At 50.9% G+C, this 21,974-nt stretch overlaps 1 pseudogene; it reads right to left on the bottom strand.

Moving 5' to 3' along the window:
* Positions 1-21,974, bottom strand: part of LOC112120906 — a 64,950-nt pseudogene that overhangs the window by 11,536 nt on the left and 31,440 nt on the right.

The following is a 21,974-nucleotide window of genomic DNA, read 5'->3' as shown; positions in this document are numbered from 1 at the left end:
AAAGGTTTCTGGGGAGGGCTGCCTTATCCCGTCCACCATGGTAGGACACTTTACCACGCCAGGCCAGTAGCATGTAGTCTGGAATCATTGCATAACAAAGCATGGCAGCGTATGGTCCCGGTGTTTGCTGGCATGCAGACAACATCCATTCCTTATCGCTCTTTGTTATCCTCAGGAGAGTGATATCATTCACGGTCACCTGGTTGAAATGGGGCAATTTTATTAAGGGGACATTCAGAGGTGCCCCTTCCTGCTCTGCTGAACAGAAATATTCCCCGCTGTTAACCACGCGGTGGGGGGGAGGGGTGAAGTGACCATCCCAGAGAATTGGGTGTGTGGGGGAGGGGAGTTAGTTGGGTTTGTGCTGCATGTTAAACCTGAAACCGCAGCCCCTCCTTTTACATTGCAAACCCATTTTAAATGGCCAACCCAACGGGTGCTTGGTATGGTTAATGAGAGCAGTACTGTTTTAAAGCATCCCCACTTGTTAACAAGGTTAAAAAAGCCAAAAGACTGTGTCTTACCATGGCTGCCTGCAAGCTGAAATCTGTGGCCTGGCACTGCGTGAGTGATCTCTCACACCAAACCGGCAGGCCCTCAATATAAGAGGAAAAATGCGACCTTGTAACGAAAGCACATGTGCTGTGTGATGTGAACAGCAAAATCTAACGTGAAAGAGTGTACCCATTGTTCTCTAAAATGTATCTTTTTTAAACAACTCTCCCTTCTCCTCCACCAGCTGCAAATGTTTCACCTTCACAGAGGCTAGTGAATATTCGAAGAAGGAAGCGAAGGACGCGTGACGAAATGTTCACTGAACTACAGACTGCCTCCCACGCTGACAGAGCACAGCAGAATGCGTGGAGGCAGTCAATGACTGATTTTAAAAAAGCCCAATATGAGCGAGAGGAGAGGTGGCGTGCTGAATCGCGGGCTGAAGAGGAGAAGTTGCGTGCTCAAGAGGAGAAGTTGCGTGCTGAAACGCGGGCTGAAGAGGAGAAGTGGCGTCAAGTTGTACTCAGAAAGCAAGAGTCGATGCTCCGGCTGCTGGAGCATCAAAGTGATATGCTCCAGCGTATGGTTGAGCTGCAGGAAAGGCAGCAGGAGCAGAGACCGTCGCTACAGCCCCTCTGTAACCAACAGCCCTCCTCCCCAAGTCCCATTGCCTCCTCACCCAGACGCCCAAGAACACGGTGGGGGGGCCTCCGGCCACCCAATCACTCCAGCCTAGATGATTTCCAGTGCAACAAGTTTTAAAGTTTTAAAGTGCACTGTGTCCTTTTCCTTCCCTCCTCCCCCACCCATCCAGGCCTACCTTTGCAATTATCCCCCTAGTTGTGTGCTGAATTAATAAAGAATGCATGAATGTGAAGTAACAATGACTTTATTGCCTCTGCAAGTGGTGCTCGAAGGGGGGAGGGTAGTAGGGGAGGGTGGGGTTGTTGGTTTACAGGGAAGTATAGAGTTAACCGGGTGGGGGGGTGTAGGGGCGGAGGGTTCATCAAGGAGAAACAAACAGAAGTTTCACTCCGTAGCCTGGCCAGTCACAAAACTGGTTTTCAACGCTTCTCTGATGCGCACCGCGCCATGCTGTGCTCCTCTAACCGCCCTGGTGTCTGGCTGCGCGTAATCAGCGGCCAGGCGATTTGCCTCAACCTCCCACCCCGCCATAAATGTCTCCCCCTTACTTTCACAGATATTGTGGAGCGCACAGCAAGCAGCAATAACAATGGGGATATTCTTTTCGCTAAGGTCTGAGCGAGTCAGTAAGCTGCGCCAGCGCGCTTTTAAACGCCCAAATGCACATTCCACCACCATTCGGCACTTGCTCAGCCTGTAGTTGAACAGGTCCTGACTCCTGTCCAGGCTGCCTGTGTACGGCTTCATGAGCCATGGCATTAAGGGGTAGGCTGGGTCCCCAAGGATCACGATAGGCATTTCAACATCCCCAATGGTTATTTTCTGGTCCGGGAAGAAAGTCCCTTCCTCCAGCTTTCAAAACAGAAGAGAGTGCCTGAAGACGCGAGCATCATGTACCCTTCCCGGCCAGCCCACGTTGATGTCGGTGAAACGTCCCTTGTGATCCACCAGGGCTTGCAGCAGCATTGAAAAGTACCCCTTGCGGTTTATGTACTCGGTGGCTTGGTGCGCCGGTGCCAAGATAGGGATATGGGTTCCGTCTATCGCCCCACCACAGTTTGGGAATCCCATTGCAGCAAAGCCATCCACTATGGTCTGCACGTTTCCCAGAGTCACTACCCTTGATATCACCAGGTCTCTCATTGCCCTGGCAACTTGGATCACAGCAGCCCCCACAGTAGATTTGCCCACTCCAAATTGATTCCCGACTGACCGGTAGCTGTCTGGCGTTGCAAGCTTCCACAGGGCTATCGCCACTCGCTTCTCAACTGTGAGGGCTGCTCTCATCCTGGTATTCTGGCGCTTCAGGGCAGGGGAAAGCAAGTCACAAAGTTCCATGAAAGTGCCCTTATGCATGCGAAAGTTTCGCAGCCACTGGGCATCGTCCCAGACCTGCAACACGATGCGGTCCCACCAGTCTGTGCTTGTTTCCCGGGCCCAGAATCGGCGGTCCACGGCATGAATCTGCCCCAGTAACACCATGATTTCCACATTGCTGGGGCCTGTGCCTTGTGAGAGGTCCATGTCAATTTCCTCATCACTATCGTCGCCGCGCTGCAATCGCCTCCTCCTCAGCTGGTCCTGGTTTTGCTTTGGCATGTCCAGGAGGCTCTGCATATACTCCAGGACAATGCGCGTGGTGTTCATAGTGCTCATAATTGCCGCGGTGATCTGAGCGGGATCCATGATCCCAGTGATAGCTATGGCGTCTGGTCTGAAAAAAGGCGCGAAACTAGTATCTAAAGACCAGGGGAAGAAGGGAGGGAGGGAGGGAGGGGCGAGTGACGACATGACGTACAGGTACAGGGAATTAAAATCAAGAAAGGTGTCTGTGCATCAGGGAGAAATACAAACAACTGTCACACAGAATGCCCCCCCCCCCCCCAGAGATTGAACTCCTAAGCCTGGGTTTAGCGGGCCGTTGATTTGACGGAGGGAGGGGGGAAGGAAATGAATACAGAACAAATCTATTTTTTACATCTTAAGACGACAGTGCAGCATGACTGATATCCCTCGGCATTGTGAGGGTGTAATGGTAGCAATGTAACCCTACGTGTGCCAGCCACATGTCTGCCAGCACCCAGATCGCCCTCGGCCTTTTCTGGGTGCTTGGTAGCAATACGCGTGCCAGCCACATGTCTGCCAGCACCCAGATCGCCCTCGGCCTTTTCTGGGTGCTTAGCAGACAATACTTGGCAGAAAATAGTATACTACGACTGATAACCATCATCGTCCGATGAGGACGGTTAAAGGCAAGGGGTTGCTGCTGTGTAGCAATATATGCTGTACAGTAGCCAGAAGGATCAGTAAAGGCGCTCAGGCTACAATAATCTATGAGCATTTCAGGCAACCTGTAAATTTGTCGGTTCCTGCTGTGTAGCAATATATGCTGTACAGTAGCCAGAAGGATCAGTAAAGGCGCTCAGGCTACAATAATATATGAGCATTTCAGGCAACCTGTAAATTTGTCCGACAAGGACGGTTACCAGTCGTAATAAACTATCTACTGCCAAAAGGCAAAAGGTAAGGGGCTGGTGCAATGCAGCCCTACGGCTGCCAGCCCCACAGCTACCAGCATCCCGATCGCCGATGAAGGCTACGAGTCATGCTGCACCGTCTACCGCCAAAAGGCAGTAAGCTGCTGCTGCTGTGTAGCAATGCAGTCCCACGTTTGCCGGCACCCGGAAGACATATGGTGACGGTGAGCTGAGCTGAGCGGGCTCAATGCTTGGCGTGGTATGTTGTCTGCACAGGTAACCCAGGTAAAAAGGCGCGAATCTATTGTCTGCCGTTGCTGTGACGGCGGGGGAGGGGCCTGACGACATGTACCCAGAACCCCCCGCGGCACTGCTTTGCATCATTCGGGCATTGCGATCTCAACCCATAATTCCAATGGGCGCCGGAGACTCCGGGAACTGTGGGATAGGTACCATAGTGCAATGCGCCGGAAGTCGACGCTAGCCTCGGTACTGTGGACGCGGTCCGCCGACTTCATGCACTTAGAGCATTTTATGTGGGGACACACACAATCGGCTGCATACAACCGGTTTCTGTAAAACCGGCTTCTATAAATTCGACTTAATTTCGTAGTGTAGACATACCCTCAGGAGATATTTTGGGTCCATCTACACAGCCCACGGCAGAGTCCCAGAGCCAGGTCCACAGACTCAGGTTTGTGGGGCTCACAGTCCAGCACTAAAAATAGCCATACAGACCTTCAGGCTCAGGCTGGAGCTGGGGCTCTGAAGCCCATGGAGCGGGGGGTGGGGGGGCTTCAAACCCAAGCTCTAGACACAACATCTACACAGCTGTGTTTAATGCTGTTGCACAAACCCTACAAGCCAACATTTGTCACCCTGGCTCTAAGACTCGTCAAGGAGGGATGACAAAGTAGCAGGGCACAGACACCTTCCACGCCGGTGGGACATTCACTCTCCCAAGCTGGTGTCTGGAGGGCCAGGAACAGCCATGGGTGTTCGAGCTCCCATTGCTGGAAGTGCCCAGGTACCCACAGTTACGCACTGAGGCAAGCCAGTGACTTGACAGACACCAGCATCGACAGGATGCTGCAGAAGATGGTCCAATGCTGTGCACTGACTGTGGGCAGGAGGGGTACATAAGATGGGGCTGCATCCAGGAGCAATGTGGGGAGACTAGCCCATTTTTCCAGGACACTCACAGAACAGGGGAGTTCCAGGTTATTAGAGACACCCTGCCATGGGGAGGTCAGGAATGTAGGAACCCCATTTGGGGCTGGGAAGAATGACCTCCCAGGGTTAATTTGTTTCAAGGGCAGGGAAAAGGGACACGTAAAAAGATGCTGCCCTCCAAGCACTTTGGATTTTGGACAGAGGGGACGTCGCTATGGGGCAATGAAAGTTTATAGGACTGGGTAAAATGGGTAGCTAAGAAAGCAGGCCCTGGGGTATAAGTGTCAGAGGGAGAGGCCAGCCATGGGTTTCAGATGTCCCTCCACTTACCAGGGATACCTTAGCCTCGCTCCCAGACTCAAAGCTTGGGAGTTTGAGTAGCTTCCTCCAGGAGCCTGAAAGGACTCCCTTGGAAAATTATCCAACCAGCAGCTCTAGTGCACAGCGGGCTCTCTGGGCCAGGGGAGCTGGGGCAGAAGCTAACTGTGATTTAACGTTTCTGCTGGTCCCAGGAGATAGGTGTCGCAGCTCAAATGTGGACATATCCTAAGACAGGGGAAGGAACAGTTTCTGGAAGAAGATAAAGAACTAGAAAGACTAAAGCTGACGGCTCAGGAGAGGCCAGAGGTGCAGGCTGAGGGCTCTGGTGTGTGAGATAAGAGAGTCCAGCAATAAATCACCAGGAGGCTGCATTTACACAGGTGAGCAGAGTGAGGCCGCAGGTGTCCTGGGAGGCTTTTTAGGGGAACAAGCTGATCACCCACTGAAGGGCTGGATGTCGATGGGCACAGATACAGAGGTGCTGGCTAGAAGGGAAGCTGCAGCAATGGCCATGTCCTCTACAGCTACCCAGCAAACCCACCCACTAATGGACTGGAGAGAGCTAGAAGAAAAGCTGAACACCCTGCAGGCCCAAAGGTGGAGCCCTGGCAGGAGCTAGAGGAGATGTGCTGCTCAAAGGACTGGATCTCAGCCCAAGCCATCCAGCAGGAGGAGGAGCTGGCCCATCTCAGCACTGGAAGGTGACCAGGGAACAGCAGTGTTTGTTGTTGCAGAAGGAGCTGACTGAGCTCCAGAACCAGCTTAAGATCGAGTGTGGAATGAAGCCGGCTCTGAGATGCATACGAAGCAGGAGAGCCCAGAGGCCTTGTGGAAAGAGCTGAAATTATGCCACAGAGAAGGTGTGGTGTCTCCAGAAAACAGAGCAGCTGGGCAGGGAGCGACACCAGCCAGCTGGAGACAAGAACAGCGCGGAGGTGGGTGCAGAGGTCCAAGCCCATCGGGTGGAAGATGGCCCTCTGAGGCGGGGATGCCGGCTGCAGAAGGGAAAAGCCACCATGGGTTCCCAGAGCTCCTTTGCTGAAGGAAAAAGAGATGCCGCCAGTAGTAATTAGAGGCGTTAACAAGGAGCTAGTCTGAATGGAAGAGACCCTGACTCCCAAGGGTGCATGTGTGACTAGTGTATCCTGTGGGCTGCTGCCGGAGAGAGACTGAGGCAGCCTGATGCTGGTTACCAATTGTAATGGAATGCTAAACTGTATTGTACTGTTCAGCCACTAGGTGGCACAGTGTGTAATACATTTAATTACGCTAACCTCAGCCAAAAGAACGAGTACGTGTGGCACCTTAGAGAGTAACAAATTTATTTGGCATAAGCTTTCGTGGGCTAGAACCCACTTCATCAGATGCATCAGCCAGAGGTTTATAGGATCTTATACTGAACATATCTGGTGTGTGTATGGCTCAGAGGGAAGCTCTGTAGCCAGACCATATCTGCTACAGGAGAATGACACCAATGGTGAAAGCCTGGTGATACTGACTACCTCTGCTACGGCCAGAGGGCCTGTCATGGTAGACTCCCCCACTCCGAACTCTGGGGTACAGACGTGGGGACCCGCATGAAAGACCCCCTAAGCTTATATTCTACCAGCTTAGGTTAAAACTCCTCCAAGGTACAGATTCCCCCAGCCCTTGGACTGGAATCTCTGCCACCACCAAGTTATTTACACAAAAATTCAGGGAAGGGTCACTTGGAATCTCTAGCACTCCAATATATCCCTCCAAGCTCCTTCACCCCCGTTCCTGGAGAGGCTTGAGAATAAAATACCAACCAGTTGCTTTAGCAATGTGAGCACAAACCAGACCCTTTGTCTTCAGGACACTGAAATCAATCAGGTTCTTAAAAAAACAACTTTTATTATAAAGAAAAAAAGAAAAAGAATCACATCTGTAAAACCAGGATGGAATGTAACTTTTACAGGGTAATAAAAAGATTTAAAAAACACAGAGGATTCCCCTCTGGGTTCAGCTTCAAAGTTACAAAAACAGGAACGAAACTACCTCTTTAGTATAGGGAAATTCACAGCCCGAAAACAAAGAGATAACCTAATGTATCTGGCTAAATATTTCTTTGCCCTACTCATTTTTTGTGGTTTTAGACGGATTATTCCAGGTATGGTTTTAGGAGATATTGTACCTGCTGGTTTTTCCCTCCGTCCGGAGAGAGAACAACACACAGAACAACAAAACAAATCCTTCCCCGCCAGATTTGAAAGTATCTTCTTTCCTTATTGGTCCTTCTGGTCAGGTGCCAACCTACGTCATTTGAACTGCTTTATCCTTTACAGGTAAGGGAATCCGGTACAGCTGCCAAGGAGGGATTATGCTACTGAATGGGCTGCCATATATAAAGGTTGCTACCCTTCCCCCTATATTCATGACAGGGCCTGACTAACAAGGATAGAAGTTGTTTGAACTACAACATGCTGAAGACTAGGGGGGATTTTGTCCATCATGTGAGCAGCATAGGACTATGAGGAACAGAACTTCTGGTCTCTTTATACTTCAGTGATGAGAATAAAAATATGGCCAAGGGCCTTGTAGATTTCCTTTTGGCAGCAGGGCAGGAAGTACCCCCTGGCTGCAGAACATAACCAAGTGTTAGCCATGGTCAAGCCAATCTTTGGGTACAGGTCAGCTTTGGGGGACTGGAAAAAGGGAGGTCACTCTCCTTTAAAGGGAGTCAGGGACAGGCCAACCTGTGCCAGGCTCCTGTAAGGGAGAGTGAGACAACCCAGACCCACTGGAAGTAACTAAATCTTTAGGTAGCTGGTTGGCAGCTATATAGCTACTGTGTCTGATAAAGCTGCTGAGGAGAGGAGTTCCCAGGAGAGCTCACCAGAGCAAGGAGCCTGCAGCCTGGCAGGGGTGATCCTAGAGAGAGGGGCTCCCAGAGCTGACAGTGACAGCCACAGCAGCTGCAGTAGGACAGAGCCCGGCAGGTGAGGGCTGCAAGGAATAAAAGCGCAGTGTGACCTGAACCCAGCTCCGGGAAGGAGGTCTGAGGATCCCGACTCAAGGAGAGTGAGGAGCAGGAGTGAGAGCCAGAGGCTGGAGCAGACTGAAGGAAAAGGTTTTATTATGGGGTTTATTTGGACTCAAAGCAGACCCCAGCAGGGGACTTTTGTCTCAGGGCACGTCTTCACTACCCGCCGGATCGGCGGGTAGCAATCGATCTATTGGGGATCGACTTATCACGTATAGTGAAGACGCGATAAAATCGATCCCTGATCGCTCTGCCGTCGACTCCGGAAATCCACCGCGGCAAGAGGCGGCAGCGGAGTCGACGGCGGCGCGGCAGCGGTCGACTTGCCCCCATCCTCACAGCCAGGTAAGTCAACCTAAAATACGCAACTTCAGCTACGGTATTCACGTAGCTGAAGTTGCGTATCTTAGGTCGACCCCCTGCTGTAGTGTAGACCTAGCCTCAGAGTAATTTAAGGAGTGCTGAAGAGGGTAAACCAAAGCAGGGTTTTTGCAGGGCCACCCAGAGGCAGTTTGCACAGCTTGCACCTATTTCACAGAACTGCGACCCCTTCCTCCTGCAGACAGAGCCTTGCTCTCTCCAGTCTGTGTTGGCCCATCACCGCGGTCTCTAACCCCAACAATCCCTACATCACTGAGTGAGAACCTGGAGAAACTCCACACTGAGTACAGGGTGTTGTGCCTCCCACCCAGCTCCCGGCCTCCCCATCTCAGCTCCTAGGCTGCTCCCATCCACCACAACCTCCAGCTACCCTCAGACGGGTCCCCCCGGTCCTCAGGCTGCCCCTGTTCTGTCCTGTGCCCAGCACGGAGTCAGCAGGGTCACTACAATATGTTCTTTCAGACAGAACCAGAGATGTCCAGTTTTGGGCCGCACACTACAAGAAGGATGTGGAAAAATTGGAAAGAGTCCAGCGGAGGGCAACAAAAATGATTAGGGGGCTGGAGCACATGACTTATGAGGAGAGGCTGAGGGAACTGGGATTGTTTAGAAGAGAAGAATGAGGGGGGATTTGATAGCTGCTTTCAACTACCTGAAAGGGGGATCCAAAGAGGATGGATCTAGACTGTTCTCAGTGGTACCAGATGACAGAACAAGGAGTAATGTCTCAAGTTGCAGTGGGGGAGATTTAGGTTGGATATTAGGAAAAACTTTTTCACTAAGAGGGTGGTGAAGCACTGGAATGGGTTACCTAGGGAGGTGGTGGAATCTCCTTCCTTAGAGGTTTTTAAGGTCAGGCTCGACAAAGCCCTGGCTAGGATGATTTAGTTGGGATTAGGTCCTGCTTTGAGCAGGGGGTTGGACTAGATGACCTCCTGAGGTCCCTTCCAACCCTGATGTTCTATGATTCTATGAGGTGCAAGATCCACCCAGGGCGAGGCCAGCCACACACTAAGACCCTCACTTCCCCTCCCCAGCGTTTGCTGCTCCCCTTGCTGGGCCTTGTCTACACTCAGGGTATGTCTACACTATGAAATTAGGTCAAATTTATAGAAGCCGGTTTTATAGAAATCGGTTTTATACAGTCGATTGTGTGTGTCCCCACATAAAATGCTCTGAGTGCATTAAGTCGGCGGACCGTGTCCACAATACCGAGGCTAGTGTCGATTTCCGGAGCATTGCACTGTGGGTAGCTATCCCACAGTTTACCGCAGTCTCCGCCGCCCATTGGAATTCTGGGTTGAGTTCCCAATGCCTGAATGATGCAAAAACAGTGTCACGGGGGGTTCTGGGTACATGTCGTCAGGCCCCTCCCCCTCCATCAGAGCAACGGCAGACAATCGATTCACGCCTTTTTACCTGGGTTACCTGTGCAGACAACATACCACGGCAAGCGTGGAGACCGCTCTGCTCAGCTCAGCTCCCCGTCACCATATGTCATCGGGGTGCCGGCAGACGTGGTACTGCATTGCTACACAGCAGCAGCTAATTGCCTTTTGGCAGTAGATGGTGCAGTATGACTAGTAGCCGTCATCGGCTATCTGGGTGCTGGCAGACGTGGGGCTGAATTGCGCAGCAGCTCCTTGCCTTTTGGCAGTAGATGGTGTATTACGATTGATATCCGTCATCGTCGTATTCCTCAATGAGTTCGATCAGAGGCACCTGGGCAGACATGTTTTGTCTCCTGGAGACTCAGTCCTGCCGGCAGTCCTATTGAACCATCTTGATGATAATGGCTAGCACTCGTAATACAGCATTTTCTGCCAAGCACCCAGAAGATGCCGATGGCTATCAGTCATGCTGCACCGTCTGCTGCCAGCTTAAGATGTAAAAAAATAGATGGACCAGATTTGTTCTGTATTCATTTGCTTCCCCCTCCCTCCATGAAATCAACGGCCTGCTAAACCCAGGGTTTTGAGTTCAATCTTTGGGGGGGCCATTCTGTGTGACAGTTGTTTGTGTTTCTCCCTGATGCACAGCCACCTTTGTTGATTTTAATTCCCTGTAAGCCATGTCGTCACTCGCCCCTCCCTCCCTCCGTCAGACACTAGTTTTGCGCCTTTTTTCAGCCCAGACACCATAGCACTGGGACCATGGAGCCCGCTCAGATCACCGCGGCAATTATGAGCACTATGAACACCACGCGCATTGTCCTGGAGTATGTGCAGAGTCAGAACATGCCAAAGCAAAACCAGGACCAGGCGAGGAGGCGATTGCAGCTATTGCAGCGCAGCGACGAGAGTGATGAGGAAATTGACATGGACATAGACCTCTCACACGGTACAGGCCCCAGCAATGTGCAAATCATGGTGTTACTGGGGCAGGTTCATGCCGTGGAACGCCGATTCTGGGCCCAGGAAACAAGCACAGACTGGTGGGACCGCATCGTGTTGCAGGTGTGGGACGATTCCCAGTGGCTGCGAAACTTTCGCATGTGTAAGGGCACTTTCATGGAACTTTGTGACTTGCTTTCCCCTGCCCTGAAGCACCAGAATACCAGGATGAGAGCAGCCCTCACAGTTGAGAAGCGAGTGGCGATAGCCCTGTGGAAGCTTGCAATGCCAGACAGCTACCGGTCAGTCAGGAATCAATTTGGAGTGGGCAAATCTACTGTGGGGGCTGCTGTGATCCAAGTAGCCAACGCAATCAAAGACCTGCTGATATCAAGGGTAGTGACTTTGGGAAACGTGCAGGTCATAGTGGATGGCTTTGCTGCAATGGGATTCCCAAACTGTGATGGGGCGATAGACGGAACCCATATCCCTATCTTGTCACCGGAGCACCAAGCCACCGAGTACATAAACCGCAAGGGGTACTTTTCAATGCTGGTGCAAGCCCTGGTGGATCACAAGGGACGTTTCACCAACATCAACGTGGGATGGCTGGGAAAGGTACATGATGCTCACGTCTTCAGGCACTCTGGTCTGTTTCGAAAGCTGGAGGAAGGGACTTTCTTCCCGGACCAGAAAATAACCGTTGGGGATGTTGAAATGCCTATTGTTATCCTTGGGGACCCAGCCTACCCCTTAATGCCATGGCTCATGAAGCCGTACACAGGCAGCCTGGACAGTAGTCAGGACCTGTTCAACTAGAGGCTGAGCAAGTGCCAAATGGTGGTGGAATGTGCATTTGGATGTTTAAAAGCACGCTGGCACTGCTTACTGACTCGGATAGACCTCAGCGAAATCAATATCCCCATTGTTATTGCTGCTTGCTGTGCGCTCCACAATATCTGTGAGAGTAAGGGGGAGACATTTATGGCGAGGTGGGAGGTTGAGGCAAATCGCCTGGCCGCTGATTACGCGCAGCCAGACACCAGGGCGGTTAGAAGAGTACAGCAGGGTGTGGTACACATCAGAGAAGCTTTGAAAACGAGTTTTGTGACTGGCCAGGCTACGGTGTGAAACTTCTGTTTGTTTCTTCTTGATGAACCCTCCGCCCCCCCCCCGATTCACTCTACTTCCCTGTAAACTAACCACCCCACCCTCCCCTCCCCCCTTCGAGCACCGCTTGCAGAGAAAATAAAGTCATTGTTACTTCTCATTCATGCATTCTTTATTAATTCATCACACAACTAGGGGGATAATTGCCAAGGTAGCCCGGGATGGGTGGGGGAGGAGGGAAGGAAAAGGACACACTGCAGTTTAAAACTTGAACACTTATTGAAGGCCAGCCTTCCGATGCTCGGGCAATCATCTGGGGTGGAGTGACTGGGTGGCCGGAGGCCCCCCCCACCGTGTTCTTGGGCGTCTGGGTGAGGAGGCAATGGGACTTAGGGAGGAGGGCTGTTGGTTACACAGGGGCTGTAGCGGCGGTCTCTGCTCCTGCTGCCTTTCCTGCAGCTCAACCATACGCTGGAGCATATCAGTTTGATGCTCCAGCAGCCGGAGCATCGACTCTTGCCTTCTGTCAGCAAGCTGATACCCCCTATCATCTTCAGCCAGCCACTTGCTCTCTTCAGCCCGCGATTCAGCCCGCCACCTCTCCTCTCGTTCATATTGTGCTTTTTTGCACTCTGACATTGACTGCCTCCACGCATTCTGCTGTGCTCTTTCAGCGTGGGAGGACATCTGGAGCTCCGAGAACATATCATCCCGAGTCCGCCATTTTCTCCTTCTAATCTTCACTAGCCTCTGCGAAGGAGAAACATTTGCAGCTGGTAGAGGAGAAGGGAGAGGTGGTTAAAAAAGACATTTTAGAGAACAATGGGTACACTCTTTCACGTTAAATTTTGCTGTTCACATTACACAGCACATGTGCTTTCGTTACAAGGTCGCATTTTTCCTCTTATACTGAGGGCCTGCCGGTTTGGTGTGAGAGATCACTCACGCAGTGCCAGGCAACAGATTTCGGCTTGCAGGCAGCCATGGTAAGCCACAGTCTTTTGGCTTTTTTAACCTTCATAACATGTGGGAATGGTTTCAAACAGTAGCGCCCTCATTTCCCATACCAAGCACCCGTTGGGTTGGCCATTTCAAATGGGTTTGCAATGTAAAAGGAGGGGCTGCGGTTTCCGGGTTAACATGCAGCACAAACCCAACTACCCCCCCACACATACACCCAATTCTCTGGGATGATCACTTCACCCCTCCCCCCTACCGCGTGGCTAACAGCGGGGAACATTTCTGTTCAGCCAAGCAGGAACGGGCACCTCTGAATGTCCCCTTAATAAAATCACCCCATTCCAACCAGGTGACAGTGAATGATATCACTCTCCTGAGGATAACCAAGAGAGATAAGGAATGGATGTTGTCTGCATGCCAGCAAACACCGGGACCATACGCTGCCATGCTTTGTTATGCAATGATTCCAGACTACGTGCTACTGGCCTGGCGTGGTAAAGTGTCCTACCATGGCAGACGGGATAAGGCAGCCCTCCCCAGAATCCTTTTGCAAAGGCTTTGGGAGTACATGAAGGAGAGCTTTCTAGAGATGTCCCTGGAGGATTTCCGCTCCATCCCCATACACGTTAACAGACTTTTCCAGTAGCTGTACTGGATTGCCAGGGCAAATTAATCATTAAACACGCTTGCTTTTAAACCATGTTTAATATTTACAAAGGTACACTCACCAGAGTCCCTTGTGTGCCCTCAGGGTCTGGGAGCACACCTTGGGTGAGTTCGGGGGTTACTGGTTCCAGGTCCAGGGTGATAAACATATCCTGGCTGTTGGGGAAACCGGTTTCTCCGCTTCCTTGCTGTGAGCTATCTTCATTGTCTTCATCATCATCATCTTCCTCGTACCCCGAACCTGCTTCCCTGTTGCGTGTTTCTCCATTGATGGAGTCAAAGCACACGGTTGGGGTAGTGGTGGCTGCACCCCCTAGCATCGCATGCAGCTCCGCGTAGAAGCGGCATGTTTGCGGCTCTGCCCCGGACCTTCTGTTTGCCTCTCTGGCTTTGTGGTAGGCTTGCCTCAGCTCCTTAATTTTCACGCGGCACTGCTGTGCGTCCCTATTATGGCCTCTGTCCTTCATCGTCTTTGAGACCTTTTCTAATATTTTGCCATTTCGTTTACTGCTACGGAGTTCAGCTAGCACTGATTCATCTCCCCATATGGCAAGCAGATCCTGTACCTCCCGTTCTGTCCATGCTGTAGCTCTTTTGCGATCCTGGGACTCCATCATGGTTACTTGTGCTGATGAGCTCTGTGGGGTCACCTGTGCTCTCCACGCTGGGCAAACAGGAAATGAAATTCAAACGTTCACGGGGCTTTTCCTGTCTACTTGGTCAGTGCATCTGAGTTGAGAGTGCTGTCCAGAGCGGTCACAATGAAGCACTGTTGGATAGCTCCCGGAGGCCAATAAGGTCGAATTCCATCCACACTACCCCAATTCCAAAGCGCAAAGGCCGATTTTAGCGCTAATCCCCTCGTCAGAGGTGGAGTAAAGAATCCGGTTTAAAGGGCCCTTTAAGTCAAAAAAAAGGGCTTCGTCGTGTGGACGTGTGCAGGCTTAATTCGATTTAACGCTGCTAAATTCAACCTAAACTCGTAGTGTAGACCAGGCCTCAGACTGGGAGACCTTCAGGGTCGGCAGCCCCTTGTTTGGTCTCTGCAGCACCTGGCAGCGTGTGACAGCATGGGGCATTCCCCATTGCATATGGGGACCCTGGGGCACAGGGAGCCCTGGTTACTCTGCCCCACACATTCACCCAGCGACTCCGAGTTGCTGGATCTGGGTCCCTGGGATCAAAGCATGGGCAGTCGAGTGGCACTGACTGGTCGGGAGCTGATGGGGTGGGAGGAAGGAAAGGGTTAATCCCAGTGCGGTGGTGATTCGCTGCACGGCCCTGGCTGGTCTCTGCCTGCTGGGTGCAGCTAGGGTCGCCAACCCTCCTGGATTGGCTGGGAGTCTCCCGGAATTGGCCTCAATCTCCTGGTGGCTATTGAAAGCCACCCGGGAGATTTTAATATGCCAAAGTCTAGTGGGCAGCACAGTGGTGCACACACCTTTGTGCCCTGGCTGTGTGTGGCTCCCAGAAGTGAACAGCACATCCCTGCGGTTTCTAGGCTCAGGGGAGGCCAGGGGGTCTCTGTGCGCTGCCCCTGCCCAGAGCGCCAACTCTACCGCTCCCATTAGCTGGGAACCGTGGACAATGGGAGCTATGGGGGCAGTGCCGCAGGGACATGCCGGCCACTTCCCGGGAGCTGCCTGAGATAAGCATCGCCTGGAGCCTGCACCCCAAACCCCCTCCTGCACCTCAACCCCCTTCTCCAGGCTCAGTCTGGAGCCCCCTCCGACACTCCAAACCCCTCATCCCCACCCCCCAGCCCACACCCCTTCACACACCCCAACCCTCTGCCCCAGCCCAGTGAAAGTGAGTGAGGGTGGGGGAGAACAAGCGACAGAGGGAGGGGGCGAATGGAGTGAGCAGGGGCGGGCACTCACAGAAGGGGCGGAGCAAGGCAAGGATATTTGGGTTTGTGCTATTAGACAGTTGGCAACCCTTGGTGCAGCACAGGGTGTGTGTCTCTGAGCAGATCCCTGCCCACTCACCCGGCCATTTGTCCCAGATACAGAGAATCCAGGTGCTGAGGGAAGGAGCAGCCCCTGCAGCGCCGCATTGGCCCTGGCACGGGCTGAGCCTGCGAGCACAGCAACAGCAGCAGAGAGAGGGGACCCAGCCAGTCAGAGCAGCAGGGTCCTCACCCGTAGGGGAGGGGTCAGCGCTGGGACAACAGGCCGGGCTGGGTCAACGGCTGGGAGCTCTGGCAGCAAGCGTGGTACCCTAACCCTAAGCCCTGCTGGAGACCCTGGACCTGGCCAGCCTGGAGCTGCCAGCGAGTCTCTCAGGGTCTGGGACCCTGCCCAGGAGGAGACTGTTGGGGGGGGTCCCCCTTCCTGTGGGGTGCATACAGCTCAGGATGGGGCACCAGGGTGTGACAGGAGTTTAGGCTGTCCCCTAGAGTGAAGCACAGAGGAGACAGACTCTGACGGGCTCACAGACCTAGGTTGTGAAATGCCCCAGAGCCCAGCTGTGCTCCGGCCCAAGGGGGCTCATCTTGCTGTGTGGGTGGCAGGGACAAGGGGCTCAGGGTCACACAAGGATGTTCTTGAGCAGTGAGGGATGCGGGTGGTGAGGGAGGGGAAGGAAGGGGAGTTGATGCTGCTGCCACCTGCTCATAGTCCCATGTTCCTGCCACTACTTCAGGTGCCACATTTAATGCCCCTGCCATGATGGGAGCCTGGCATGGACGGGGGGAGGAGGGAGGGGCAGAAGGCCCCATTGTAATATCATGGGGGGGGAGGGTAGTTTCCACTAACCCCTTTCATAGATGGAACCAAGGCATTTCCCACAAAGAGAAACCTCACTCAGAACAGTTACATTTGCTGAAACCCGTGAATGCAAGGAAGTGCCCCAGTGATGGAGTCTGAAGGGAAACAAACCTTAACATGCACACCCTGGTCACTGCATTCACTGGCAGACTCTGTCCCCTCGGGAGAGTCCCAAACAGCTCCAGCATGCACAGTACCACATTCCCCACCATGGCACTGCAATGCAAACCCCTGACTCTGACCTCAGGCTTTCCCCTGCGACAACAACACATCTCCCTCCATCCTGCCTCATTTACACACAGGAAGGGGAGGGAAAAGCAGAACTGGTTTAAAAAAAGAGCAGGCAGCACTGGCCAGTGTCCAGGGCAATGGCCCAGGAGACCTTAGTTCTGTTCCTGGCTCTGATCTGGCCATGGGCATGTCTCTGTTTCTCAGTTCCCCCTCTGGAACTCTGGGACAATGAAAACTTTCTCCTTTGTAAAGCACTTTGTGAGCTGTGGCTGAATAACTCCATATGAGAACCACATATTGTTCCCTTTCAGAACGACAAGTAAAACTAACAGCTCCCAGCCCCTGGGGACTGAGCAGTGATGGGATTTGCATCAGGAGTGGGTGTAAGTCCTTCACAGGCTTTTTCAATGTTAAATTATCAAAGGCAGAGTCTCTGAATGTAAGTGCCCCATTTCTGTAGGGGGCCCAGTATGAACGTATTGGTCTCTATGTATCATACCACGTTTACTAACTTTGGCTAGAAGAGCCCAGAGGAACCTGGCACATGGATTTAGGAATGGGGAAACGTGGGTGATTTTCAGGTTGCAGATAGGAAAAGCTAGAGAGCCCTGCTGCATTAGTGTTAACTTACCTGTGAATTCCCGCAGCATTTCCATTACGCCAGGGACTCTGTACACAACCTTCAGTTCAGCAGCACTGAGCTCTGGTTCCTGCAGCCTCACCTGCTCACTCCTAAGGAGAACACAGACGCTCAGCACAGGTACCATTGCAATGGGCTTGATAGAAATTGGTGAACTGAACGTGGAATCTCACCTGGCCAGTGTGCCCTTTACATCCTAATAGGAGAGAAGAGTAAATAAGAAAGTGTTAGTGTTGTACAGCTCAGCTGTTCCATGTTCACAGCACGGCTGGTTCATTTTCTGTTTCCTGAGGCTTTACAGAAAGGAAAACACCTGCAGCTCTGAGTTACATGAAGATTTGTTACAATTAGGTAATACTAGCTGAATGGTGTGTGATTACAATGGTGCTGATGCACAACTCCAGCCCCAGGAAGTGCAGACATGTGCATGACTCAGTCACTAATGGTACCGTGGGGTGCACTGGGTCACTAAATGGTGTATTAACTAGTTGCAAACAACAATAAGAGAAATTTAATTTTCACAAAAATATTGTGCAGATTTTCCAGATACTGGGCTGAGCTGCCAAAATAAATCACAAGATTAGAAAAATCCACTGTCTGAATCATATTTATGTAGATGTTAAACAGCAACTGTACTGTGAAAAGTGATGGTAAAACTGGCCTCTAGAGGCTGCAAATACTTGATAAAATGTGCTGCTCTTACTGTGAAAATGTGTTTTCTAACTGCCCTACCAATAACAAAGTCCGGCCTGCTGACTGGTGGGAAGAGAGAACTTTATCTTGACGCCTACACTTGATGATGTTGGGAGGTGCTCTGATACCATGGTGATGGGCACCAAGTAAGAACCTAGGAACGTTGATTGGCTAATCTTTTAGGCAAGGGGTAGTCAATTATTTTTTGTCAAGGTCCAAATTTCTTGGTCAAGGTATAGTCAAGGTCCAGACTCGAGAGAAAACAAAAAATCCCAACAATAATGATTATAGTGCGTAAATAAAAATATTTGGAGGTCTATTCAAAAGCGTCTGGTGGTCCAGATTTGGCTCATGGTCCACCTATTGACTGCCCCTGCTTTAGGGGGGGCACTGTATCTTTCTGGATACTGGAAAGCATCCAGGGCATGGTGGGTGGTACCCTGATAGGAACAGTAAAACCAGTCAATGGGAGCTGGGTGCCTAACCTGTTTGATGCTTTTGAAAACCTCACAAGGTGCTGATCTGCCTCACTAGGAACCTCCATACGCCTGAAAATCTGGCCCTAAGTCATTCTTCAAAATGAGATGTGGGCTCCTAAGTCACTTAGTGCTTTTGATCATTCTACCCTTAGGTCCCTAACTTTAGGGAGCGAAATGTGAACATTTTGGCCTAAATATTGCTAATAATGGTGTGTAAATCTGTGGCCCTCCATAAATAAATAGTAAATCAGTAAATAATGATGATAATGGGGGCGGGAGGGGGAGAGACAGTCTGTGTTTGTTCCCGTGGCTGTGGAAAATCGAAACTAAAGGGGAACTTTGTATAACCCACCTGCAGCAGCTCAGCGACCAGCTGCTGACACTTCTCCTCCATCTCTGTGATCAGCTGCTGCAGAGAGAAGCTTTGCTGGGAGAGTTTGGTGACATTTTCATTTAGTTTCTTCAGTGTCTCCCTCTCCTCCTCGGCCAGTCCCTGAAGAAAGAGTTTCTTTTCCTCATTCAGAAGCAGCTGCAGTTTCTCAAATTCAGACGAGATTCGCTGTCTCTTGCACTTTATTCGTCCCTTTAGTGAATAAAAACAAACAAACAAACAAACAAACCCATAAATATCAGCAGAATTAGCAAGTGTATAAGGCCATTTTAGGCGAAGTACATTAGATTTGAATGAACATTCATAGATTCATATTTTAAGGCCAGAAGGGACCATTGTGATCATTTAGTCTACCCCCTGCATGGCACAGGCCGGAAAATTACCCCTAGGGATTCCTGCATCAAGCCCATAACTTCTGAGTAAAGAATTAAAGAGTCAATGAAGCAGGGGCATGGACTCTGCATCTCCCACTTCCTGGTGGATACCCCAACCGCTGGGCTATAGACCCATTCTCTTCTACACTCTGCCCCAATGACTGCACAAGTACTTACACACAGTGGAACAATTTCAACAGAAGAGACCTGCCTTCCCCCCCGTTTTCCCCCCCCCCCCCCCCCCCCCCCCGACTCTCCTGAGAGGTGTGAGATTCCCCTGTTCCAATCCTTTCTGCCCCTCAGGCCAAGGGGAAAATCTCCCACATCCCACGTGAATGCTCTAACCACTGGGCTAAAAGTTATAAGAGAGGCACCATCCTACCCCCATTTGTTGTATCGGGAGCTGAGGCCCCTAAGCCAGTGATTTTCCAGGTGCCTAAAGCTTTGGTGTTGTAACACCTAAGTCCCTTTGAGGATCTAGGCCAGACCAGAGTCACCTTCAAATAACCATTACATCCTTAACTCTGCCTTCACTTGAGACAATCAACCCAAAACTCATATTTGGGAAAAAGCAACCCCCACCCCCCTCCTTCCGTTACACTAGATATTCACCAGGAAATGCAAAATATCCATAAAAGGAAAGATGGGAAAGAATTAGCATCTAAAAAAACAGATCATATGGGGGTGGGGGATGCAGTCTCCAGAACCTCTTGATCAAATGCCCCTAAATTTGCCCCACGTATTCTGCTCTGGTCCCTCAACAAACACAGCAATTTTCAAACCAATCTGAGCATGCCTGTGGATTGTAGAGCACTCTGAATGGCAGCTTTAAACTGAAATGGTGTTTCAGCCTTAAGTATGGTGCAGAAAGGCTTCCCCTAAACGTGTGTAACTCCATTGGACTCACTACGGCGGATTCCCCTCTCACTGACCCAGTGTAAATCAGGGGTAACCCGATCCATGCTAATGGGGCTACAGTTGTGTAAACACTGGTGTGAGTGAGAGCAGAGCTTTCCCAGTGAGCACAGGCAGTGTAAAATCAACTAAACCAGAATGGCAGCGTTTTACACAGATTTGGTCCTGGTGCAAATGCTGACACAAGATGTGAGACAGTGAAGAGTCTGGCCCTCTGCCTTCTTAGGTGTTGCTAGAATGACTGAGCTTGATCCCGAAGGGGCTTCTGCAATAGAAATGCAGATAAATAAAACATGGATATATCTGGGCCTCATTTGCATTTTGAGTCAGTGTAAATCAGCCCATTATTGTTAAGTGTCATATAGATCTGCTAATGGTTTGCTTCTGTTCCTCTCCGTACTCCTCAGGATGAACATTTTCTGGAATTAAAGTCTGATAATGAACAGGGTTATTATCAGACTTTTATTATATTGTTATTATTATTATAACTAATAATAAATAGGGTTTATTTAGTTGTTTTAATGCTATGCTGGTGTGGTCTATGTTTATCGAGAGTCTCTTGTAAATTCTTTAAAACACCTAAATGAAATGAGAGATTAAACCAAACCGCGGACACTTACTTTCCAGTCTTTAGGTTTATTCTGCTCCTTGGATTTCAGCCTTGAAATCTCCTCCCTCGCTTTCTTCAGAAGCTCAATGTCTTTGTGGAGTTTCACCTGTGGGGAATACGATGCCTGGGGAATTCTGCTGCAGTGGGTCAGAGCTCTGGGGATTCTTCACCTATGGGTGGCAGGAAGGACGGAGTTCTGGCCAAGCCCCGGCCTGGCACTGAGGGGACCTGGGTTCTGTCCCCAGGCCTGCCACAGACAGAGTTGATCTGAGTGACCCCAGGGCTCTCTGTAGAGCTGTCCTATTCGGTTCCCAAACAGCCAGGTGCAAGATTCAGGGAGGTGATTTTCTGCCCGCCTCCCCAACACTGCTCTGCTGTGCCGTACAAGGTTAGGGAGAGGGGCAGATGGGGTGCTCAGCACTGGGGTTTGTGGAAGGAGCTCAAGGAGCTGGGAATGGATGACAGGGGATGCCTGTTCTGTTCATTCCCGCTGGGGCACCTGGCACTGGCCGCTGTCGGAAGACAGGATACTGGGCTAGATAGACCTTTGGTCTGACCCAGTATGGCTGGTCTTATGAGGGGCTCATTCAGTCTCTCCTGTTGAAGCTGCTCCACTTCAGGTAAATAAAGGGGCTCTGGGGAATCACAGTGGCACCTAAAACTGGGACTTAGGTTCCAATGTACCATTGTGGGTCCAGGTTTGGAAGTTTTCCATTGATTTCAATGGGGCCATGATTTCACCCAGTATATTTAGAAGATTCCTACCTGTCATGGCTAAACTCCATGTCATTTTAAAATTAAACTTCTCCTGCAGTGATTTAATTTCTCTTGACTATTTAGAAATAAATGTTTCCTACCTTGTATACCTGCGAAGCATCCTCGATGGGCACCAGCGTATGAGATCCATGCTCCTGGGTTTTATCACAAAGCAGACAGATCACCTCACCATCATCTTCACAGAACAGCTTGAGTTTGTCCTCATGCTTCCTTCAGACTGTCTGCTTTTTTAGGTCTTCAGATTTTATCCCTAATTGCTGGATATTTTCCACCATTCTGGCAAGCTGCCTGTTGGTCTGGGATTTCTCTTTCTTCAATTTGCTCCTGCATTGTGGACAGAAAACTCCCTCTTCTTCAATTTCCAATTTTTCATAGTACTCTGTGATACAAAATTGGCAGAAGTTGTGCCCACAGTCCATGCTCACTGGATCGTTGAAATACTCCAGACAGATGGGACAAACCGTTTCTTCCAATAGGATGGGCTATGGCTGTGGGAATGTAAGCGTTTCAGTGATCAGTTTCATGTAATGA

The sequence above is a fragment of the Terrapene carolina genome, unplaced genomic scaffold (genome assembly GCF_002925995.2).
Source record: "Terrapene carolina triunguis isolate 2854851 unplaced genomic scaffold, T_m_triunguis-2.0 Scaffold33956, whole genome shotgun sequence".
Lineage (NCBI taxonomy): Eukaryota > Metazoa > Chordata > Testudines > Emydidae > Terrapene > Terrapene triunguis.
This window is presented reverse-complemented; position numbering and strand designations above follow the sequence as displayed.